This window comes from Arachis duranensis, chromosome 5, assembly GCF_000817695.3.
Source record: "Arachis duranensis cultivar V14167 chromosome 5, aradu.V14167.gnm2.J7QH, whole genome shotgun sequence".
In the NCBI taxonomy this organism is placed as follows: domain Eukaryota; kingdom Viridiplantae; phylum Streptophyta; class Magnoliopsida; order Fabales; family Fabaceae; genus Arachis; species Arachis duranensis.
In genome coordinates this window covers 47,255,198-47,264,702 of record NC_029776.3, presented here as the reverse complement: position 1 = coordinate 47,264,702, position 9,505 = coordinate 47,255,198, and positions in this window count along the sequence as shown.

Sequence of the window (9,505 nt, the reverse complement as noted above, 5' to 3'; positions counted from 1 at the left end):
AGCCTATGGCATCCTTGTGTTGTCTCGGTACTTGGATAAGTTCCTCTTCTTGTTCCTTACTCAGACTTGAATTTATGATTACTGGGTGAGTATTGTTGGCACCCAGATATGCATACTTCAAGCTGGGTGGTAAGGCTTTCAGCTCTAGTTTTGGTGATTCTGCATCTTTGTTGTCTGTGGTAGTTGGCATGATTAAGTTCCTCATGGTTGCTTGTGGTAGTTTTTCATCTCGTGCTTGCTCCAGCTCAATGCTTTCTTCACATTGTTCTTCTCCCATGACTTCTTGAACTATCTGTTCCATGATGTCTATCAGCATGCATTCTCCTATGGGTTCCTTGGGGTAACTCATTGCTTTAAAGACTTTGAAGACCATTTTCTCTTCATGCAATCTCAAGACTAATTCCTCTTTCTGCACATTAATGATGGCTCCAGCAGTAGCTAGAAATGGTCTTCCTAGGATAATTGACGTGTTGGCTTCTTATTCCATGTCCAGCACAATAAAATTAGCAGGAAAAATGAATTCTCCTACTTTCACTAGCAAGTCTTCTACCACCCCATGTGGAAACTTAAATGTTCTGTCAGCGAATTGGAGTGCCATTCTTGTTGGCTTGGCTTCCTCAATCTTCATCCTTCTCATCATGGTTAGGGACATAAGATTTATGCTAGCTCCCAAATCACACAAAGCTTTCTCAATAGTGATATCCCCTATGATGCAGGGGATTTAAAAACTCCCTGGGTCTTTCAGCTTTTGAGGTAACTTCTTCTGTATGATGGCACTGCACTCTTCAGTCAATACTATGGTTTCTTTTGTCTCCCAATTCCTCTTTTTAGTTATAAGCTCCTTTAAGAACTTGGCATAGAGTGACATTTGTTCTAATGCCTCAGCAAATGGTATGTTGATTTGGAGCCTCTTGAAGATCTCTAGGAACTTAGAGAACTGGCCATCCTTCCCATCTTTTCTCAGTCTTTATGGGTATGGTGCCTTTAGTACATAGGGCTTTAAAATTGGTTTTGGTGGAGGTGAAGCTGGAATCTCCCCTTCATCCTCGTTCCCATGTTTTGGTGTAACCTCTTCATGATTATCTTTGCTTGGGGTTCCTTCCTCTACAACCTTCTCACTTCTTAGAGTTATGGCTTTACATTCCCCTCTTGGGTTAGCCATGGTATCGCTGGGAAATGTGTGTGTGGAAAGTGGGATTCGCTTGGACAAAATCCCCACTTGTGCTTCCAACTTTGAGATTGTTGTACCTTGATTTTTCAGATTTGACCTATATTCTTCTTGATTAGTATCTATCCTTCTGTCATTTTGTGCTTGTCTGTCCATGAAGGAGAAGACTGCCCCTGAAATCTGGGATGACAGTTGTGCTATTGCAGCCTCCATCCTCTCAAAGTTGCTCTTGATTTCGCATGGTTGCATAGTTGAGGATGGTACATCTTGATTGAGGTTGTTGTGTATGGGTTGGTTGTTATGGTATGATGTATTTTGTGAGTTATGGTAAGGTCTATAGTTCCCTGTTTGATGGTTAGGGTTGTGGTTGGGATGCTGATTTGATGGGTAAGGCTTATTGTGGTCCTGGTTATGGTTTTGTTGATTTCCCCACCCAAAGTTTGGGTGGTTCTTCCAACCTAGGTTGTATGTCTTAGAGTGTGGATCATATGGTGTTCTGGATGAATTGTTCACATAATTAGCTTGTTCCCAGTCACCTTCAGATTCTGATGCATTACCTTCTTGTTGAGGAGTTTGGTCTTGAATGACTGAGGCTTGGTTGGCATCTATCCTCTTGGTTAAGGTTGCTATTTGTGCTGCAATTACCTTGTTCTGAGATAACAAAGAATCTACAAATTTGAGTTCTAGCAATCCCTTCTTCTGAGTCCTTTCTGAGGCATAGAAATACTCATTTTCAGCTACAGTTTCAATGACATCTATGGCCTCTTCAGTGGTTTTCTTTTTGTTGAGTGAGCATCCTGAAGAATGATCTACTGCCTTCTTTGCTTCATAGGATAGTCCCTCATAAAAGATATGTAGTTGTACCCACTCATTGAACATTTCCGGTGGGATCTTCTTGTCAGATCTTTGAATTTCTCCCAGGCCTCATAAAGTGTTTCTCCATCTTGTTGTCTAAAAGTTTGCACCTCAGCTCTCAGCCTATTGATTCTTTGTGGAGGGTAAAATCTTGCAAGGAATCTGTTCATGACCTCCTCCCATGTAGTTAGGCTATCCTTGGGGAATGATTCTAACAACTTTGCCGCCTTATTTCTGAGTGAGAAAGGGAACAAGAGTAGTTTGTAGATGTTAGGGTGTACCCCATTGGACTTTACAGTATCACATATCCTCAAGAATGTGCTGAGATGTTGATTAGGATCTTCTTGGATACTTCCTCTATATGAGCAATTATTCTGAATAAGTGTGATGAGCTGAGGCTTCAGCTCAAAGTTATTGGCATGAATTGTTGGCTTTAGGATGCTACTACCATAATTTCCTGGGTTTGGGTTGATGTAGGAGCCTAATACTCTCCTTTCTTGCCCATCATGATTGACTGGGCCTCCTCTGGCATGGTTATGAACTTCTTCCTCATGATGATTCTCCATATTCTCCTCCATGTTTATTTCAAAATACTCTTCTTCTTCCTTAGCACCAACGACTCTCTTCCCTCTTGCTTCCGTCCTCAATCTAAGGAAGGTTCTTTCAGGTTCAGAATCAAAGGAAGTTGAAGCCCCGCTTCTCCTACCTGTCATACAACCAATCAAGGCAAATAGCAAGAAATAAAATGGATGAAAAAATTACTATTGTTAGAGTAGTTGTTAGTGTAAGTGGTGCAATTGATCAAATAGTTAGAAGAGTGAAACTATGGATAATCAAAGAAGAAGGAAATAGAGCTCAAAATAAAATAAAAAAATTGCTAAATAAAAGAAATTAAAATAACAAGGAAATTAAATTGCTTAATCTAGCTCTCCAATCAATTTAATCACTGTCAAATTTAAGCCAATCCCCGGCAACGGCGCTATAAAACTTTATGACCAGAATTCACTACCCCTTTCAAAAATTAGTGAATTAGTTCTTTTGGAAAGCGCACCAAAATTATCGGCAAGTAATAACCCACAGTGGAGTGGGATCGTATCCACAGAGATTGGTAAATTCAAGCAGTTTTAATTGATTGATGAATTACTCAAGCGGATCAATAAGATTGTGAAGTGCAGAATTGTAAATGACATAAATTTAAATGACTGGAATATAAAGAAAAGCAATAAAGTGCAGAAATGGAAATTGTAGAATGTAAAGTGCTGAATCATAAATGACTTGAATGTAAATGGGAGTGGGGAATTGCTGAATGTAAAATTAAGCTGTAAAGAAATGGATAGATAAGAATGGCGAAGTTCATTGAGATTGGGAGATGTTATCTCTTTGGATCAAATCTAGCTTATATCTTCTTCAATCATGCAACTCATTGACCTCTTGGCAATCATGATTGATTGAGCCCCAATCCCTTGGTGACTCAATCTCTCATATCTTGATCAATAGCCAATTCCTTGGTCTAATTGCTCATGAAGAGAGATATGCTTGGTCCCTGATTATATCACACACCCTCATAGGTCCAGGTAGAGGGGGGATATGTCATGTATCCCATCACCAAAACCCAGATTCTACTCAAGTGTGAGAAAGGATTTCAAGCATGGTTTCATGTTTCTTTTTCCAAGGTTCCCATGAAATTCAATTGCATTCAATCTCTTTCCCAAGATAATTGAACACTAAGCATTAAGAACGAAATTCCTTCTAGCAAATCAAGAGAAGATGAAGAGAAGAAGAATTTCACTATTATCAATCCATCAAGTACAACAGAGCTCCCTCTCTCAATGAGAGGGGAGTTAGCTACTTATAGCTTGAAAAGTACTCAAAAGTGGAGTGTAAAAGTGGATTTAAAACTAACTTCTTAACCCCTCTTCAGTACTCCTTGGGGATATTTATACTACTCCTAGTAAAATTAAAAGAATTACAAAAGTGAAAAAGGGAAAATTACATTTTGGAGGGAAAGAAAACACTCAATAAGCATGACTTCTTAGCTGGCATGTGGTTGGCGCTTTACCGGCGTGTCACGTGCCCTTCAAACTAGCTTGGCGTGCCACGCTCAATCCTTCAAGTGGCACGCTCATCCCTTTATCAACCTTGGCATGCCATGCCTTCGAACTCAAGTGGCATGCCATAGTGGAATTCTTGTGTTAGCGTGCCACGCCTTCGAGCTCAAGTGGCACGCCCTTTGCTTTTTCCACTTTCCTTTGCCTCTGGAAACTTGAACTAGCGTAGCACGCCCAGGGTCTGGCGTGCCATGCCCTTGTTGTGTGCTTGGCTAAGCTCCTCTGGAAAATTGCACTAGCATGGCATGCCCTTTGTGAGTGAATGGTTCCTCTGTTTGGCGTGCCACGCTACGAACTCAAGTGGCACGCCCCAATGCTTCTTTGCCCTCTGAATGACACTGGCGTGCCACGTCTGGTTGCTCAAGTGGCACGCCTAAGTAAAGAATAGTGAATGGCATGCCACGCCTTTGATACCAAGTGGCACGCCCCATGTAATTGGCCTCTTCCATCCTCTCTGGAAACTCATACCAGCGTGCGACGCCTAAAGGTTGGCGTGCCACGCCCATGATCTTGTCTTGTTCCAGTAGTTGGCGTGTCACGCCTCGGCCTTCAAGTGGCACGCCATAGTGACATGCTCGGATTGGCGTGCCACGTTTTCGACTTCAAGTGGCACGCCCAGTCTTCAATTGCCTTCAGCCCCTTCTCTGGATCATTGTACCAGCGTGCCATGCCATGCTGCTCAAGTGGCATGCCCATGTATTTGTGCACTCTTCAAGCTTAGGGTGCCACGCCTGGGTCTTCAAGTGACACGCCAAAGTGACTTTTGGAGCTGGCGTGCCATGCCTTCGAAACCAAGTGGCACGCCATAGTGGAGGTTCTTCTTGAGATGGTGAGTTGGCGTGCCACGCCCCTTTGCTCAAGTGGCATGCCCAACCTAGCGTGCCACGCCCCTTTTGTGTCCTCCATTTTGCTCTCTAGAATTTTGTACTAGCGTGCCACACCCAGTCCCTGGCGTGCCACGCCCACATGCATGCTTGGATCTCCCTTTAGGAATTTAGTACTGGCGTGCCACGCCTAGCTCCTGGCATGCCACGCCAGTGCATTTTTGCGGCGTTTACTCCAAGTGTCACGCCAATTTCACACGCCCAGCTTCTTGTTTGTTTTCTTCCCATTTCTGATGCTTTTTCACCTGAAATTCAGCACAACTCATCTTAAAGTAGTGTACCATATTATTCATCAAATAATGCATGAATTGTACTGATCAAATGAGATTTGTGCTCTTTTATGGTCTTCTTTATGCAAGAAAGAAGGGTACATGATGCAAGTTATCAGCTGTCTTCATGCAGGAATCCCCTAAGGTGCAGAGTATCATAAAGCTCCCAAGGTCTTTGAGTTTCTTTGCTAAGCTCTTTTGGACTTTTAGTAGCTTGCTTAGGAAGGGTCTTATCAGCACATGCATGTGTCTGACCATCCCTGGTTGGGCATTCAACGCCATTGCTACCCCTTTCATGGCGTTCAACACCAGAAGTGCTGCTCCATTGATGCTAGGAATACTGTCCCCTCTTCGGCGTTCAACGCCAGGGGTGCTACCCCCTTCTTGGCGTTGAACGCCAATGACATTCCTCCCTGGGCATTCAATGCCCTTAGAGGTGTCTTGGACAATAGTCTGGTTGTCCTCTGTTAGCTTTTCCTCTTCTGGTCTTCTGTTTCTCTGAGGTTGGGTGTTCAATGTTTTCCTACTCCTCAGTTGGATTGCCTGGCTTTCATCTTTTATCTGCTTAGATAATTGCTGTCTTGTTTGACTCAGCTGGGCTTCTACATTCCTATTGGAAGCCTGAGTTTCTCTTAAAGCCTCTTGCAATTTCAGCAATTGCTGTGCAAGGGCGTGTAGCTACTGAGTCAATGGGCCATTGGTGCACGAAATTGTAAATCACAATTTCTTCACAACTTCGCATAACTAACCAGCAAGTGCACTGGGTCATCCAAGTAATACCTTACGTGAGTAAGGGTCGATCCCACGGAGATTGTTGGCTTGAAGCAACCTATGGTTATCTTGTAACTCTTAGTCAGGATATCAATTATAATTATCAGTTGACTTGCAAATGAACAAGAGAGCATGAAATAAATACTTGTTATGCAGTAATGGAGAATATGTTGGAGTTTTGGAGATGCATTGTCTTCTGAATCTCTGCTTTCCTACTGTCATCTTCTTCACGCACGCAAGGCTCTTCCATGGCAAGCTGTATGTTGGTGGATCACCGTTGTCAATGGCTACCATCCGTCCTCTCAGTGAAAAAGGTCCATGTACATGGCTAATCATCTGTCGGTTCTCACTTGTGTTGGAATAAGATCCAATGACCCTTTTGCGTCTGTCACATGCCCAACACTTATGAGTTTGAAACTCATCACAGTCATCCCTTCCCGGATCCTACTCGGAATACCACATACAAGGTTTAGACTTTCCGGATCTCAAGGATGCTGCCCATGGATTCTAGCTTATACCACGAAGACTTTGGTCTCACGGATCTGAATGCTCTGTTGTCAAGAGAGGCAATTAGACTTGTGAGCCAGAAACCCAAGAGATACTTATTCAATCTAAGGTAGAATGGAAGTGGTTGTCAGGCACGTGTTCATAGGTTGAGAATGGTGATAAGTGTCACGGATCATCACATTCATCATGGTTAAGTACGAATAAATATCTTAGATAGAAACAAGCGTATTTGAATGGAAAACAGAAGTAATTGCATTAATTCATCGAGACACAGCAGAGCTCCTCACCCCTAACAATGGGGTTTAGAGACTCATGCCGTCAGAAATACAAAGTTCAGATTTAAAATGTCATGACGTACAAAATAAATCTTTAAAAGTTGTTTAAATACTAAACTAGTAACCTAGGTTTACAGAAAATGAGTAAACTGAGATAGATAGTGCAGAAATCCACTTTTGGGACCCACTTGGTGTGTGCTGGGGCTGAGCTTTGAGCTTTACATGTGCATAGGCTGTTTCTGGAGTTAAACACCAGGTTGTAACCTGTTTCTGGCGTTTAACGCCAGAATGGAACATGGAATTGGCGTCAAACGCCAGTTTATGTCGTTTAACTTTGAGCAAAGTATGGACTATTATATATTGCTGGAAAGCTTTGGATGTCTACTTTCCAACGCAATTGAGAGCGCGCCAATTGGACTATAGCTCCAAAAAATCCATTCCGAGTTCAGGTAGGTCAGAATCCAACAACATCAGCAGTCTTTTTTTTCCAGCCTGAATCAGAGTTTTGCTCAGATCCTTCAATTTCAGCCAGAAAATACCTGAAATCATAGAAAAACACACAAACTCATAGTAAAGTCCAGAAATATGAATTTTGCCTAAAAACTAATAAAAATATACTAAAAACTAACTAAAGCATACTAAAAACTACATGAAATTACCCCCCAAAAGCATATAAAATATTCGCTCATCACAACACCAAACTTAAACTGTTGCTTGTCCCCAAGCAACTAGATAAATAAAATAGGATAAAAAGAAATCAAGAAGCAATAATATCTCAGAGTTTTAAGTGAAGCTCAGATTCTAATTAGATGAGCGGGACTAGTAGCTTTTTGCTTCCAAACAGTTTTGGCATCTCACTTTATCCTTTGAAATTCAGAATGATTGGCATCCATAGGAACTCAGATTTCAGATAATGTTATTGGTTCTCCTATTTCAGTATGTTGATTCTTGAACACAGTTACTTATGAGTCTTGGTTGTGACCCAAAGCATTTTGTTTTCCAGTATTACCACCAGATATATAAATGCCACAGACACATAACTAGGTGAACCTTTTCAGATTGTGACTCAGCTTTGCTAAAGTCCCCAGTTATAGGTGTCCAGAGTTCTTAGGCACACTCTTTTGCTTTGGATCACGACTTTAACCACTCAGTCTCAAGCTCTTCACCTGGACCTTCATGACATAAGCACATGGTTAGGGATAGCTTGATTTAAGCTTAGGCCAGGATTTTATTCCTTTAGGCCCTCCTTTCCATTGATGCTCAAAGCCTTGGATCCTTTTTGCTCTTGTCTTTTGGTTCAAGGGGCTATTGGCTTTTTCTGCTTGCTTTTTCTTTTTCTTTTGTTTTTTTTCGCAAGCTTTGTTTTTCACTGCTTTTTATTGCTTCAAGAATCAATTTCATGGTTTTTTAGATCATCAATAACATTTCTCTTGTTCATCATTCCTTCAAGAGCCAACAGATTTTACATTCATAAACTCCACTATCAAAATTATGCACTATTCAGGTATTCATTCAGAAGACAAAAAGTATTGCCACCACATATAAATAATTTGAATTTTTCTTATTAAAAACTCAAAAAAATATTGCCTCCTTATTCTAAAAATCTGCTATTTTATTCATGTTTGATGATGATGAGAAAAATAAATTATAGCTTAATTGGAGATAAAATCAAAATAAAGATACTAATTACTACTACTCATATATAACTTCTAAGGTAAATTCCTAACAAGAATAATTATCACAGAGTTAAGGCTAAGATTAGGACTCAACAACCTTTATTTTGGGAGGTGGATGCTCCTTTAGTCTGTGGGGTGCTTGACCCTTCAAGAGATAGCTTCTGATGCTTCAGTCCTTCAGTTCACGCCCTTACTCTTCTTGTTCCCCAAGCAGTTTGCAAAGCATGCTATTTTGATTTTGCTATTCTTCCTTTAGTTGGTCCATAGCTTCTTGCAACTTGGTAACAGATGCTTCAAGACGCTCCCAGTATTCAATTTGAGGGATATTCGGGAGGAACTCCTGTGCTTTCCTCTTGATGGGGTCGTCCTGCACTTGTTGTCCTTCCATTGACTTTTTGGTGATCGGTTGCTCAACTGAGATATACTCATTTACTCCCATCTTTACCCCAGCATCTTTATATAGCATAGAGATTAAGCTTGGATAAGCCAATTTGGCATCTTTGGAGTTCTTGTTTGCAATTGTGTAAAGTTCACAAGAAATCAGCTGATGAACTTCCACTTCTTTTCCCAAACATAATGCAATGGATCATTACTGCTCTTTTGATGGTGACTTCAGAGTGGTTGCTAGTGGGCAGTATAGAACGACCAATAAAGTCCAGCCAGCCTCTGGCGACTGGTTTGAGATCTCTGCTCTTGAGTTGGTTTGGGACACCCTTTGTGTTGGTTGTCCACTTGGTTCCAGGGAGGCATATGTCCTATAGAATTGTGTCTAAGCTCTTATTTGTTATCATCATTCTCCTATTAAAGAAGTCTGGGTCATCTTGCAGTTGAGGCAGCTTGAAGATCTCTCTTATTTTGTCAGGGTGGAGGTGAACAATCTTCCCTCTGACCATTCGAAAGTCATAGAAGGCGGTTCCAGCTATTCTCTGCCTGTCTGGTTGCCACAGATTAGAGTAGAATTCCTGAACTATGTTTCTTCCCACCTTTGTTCA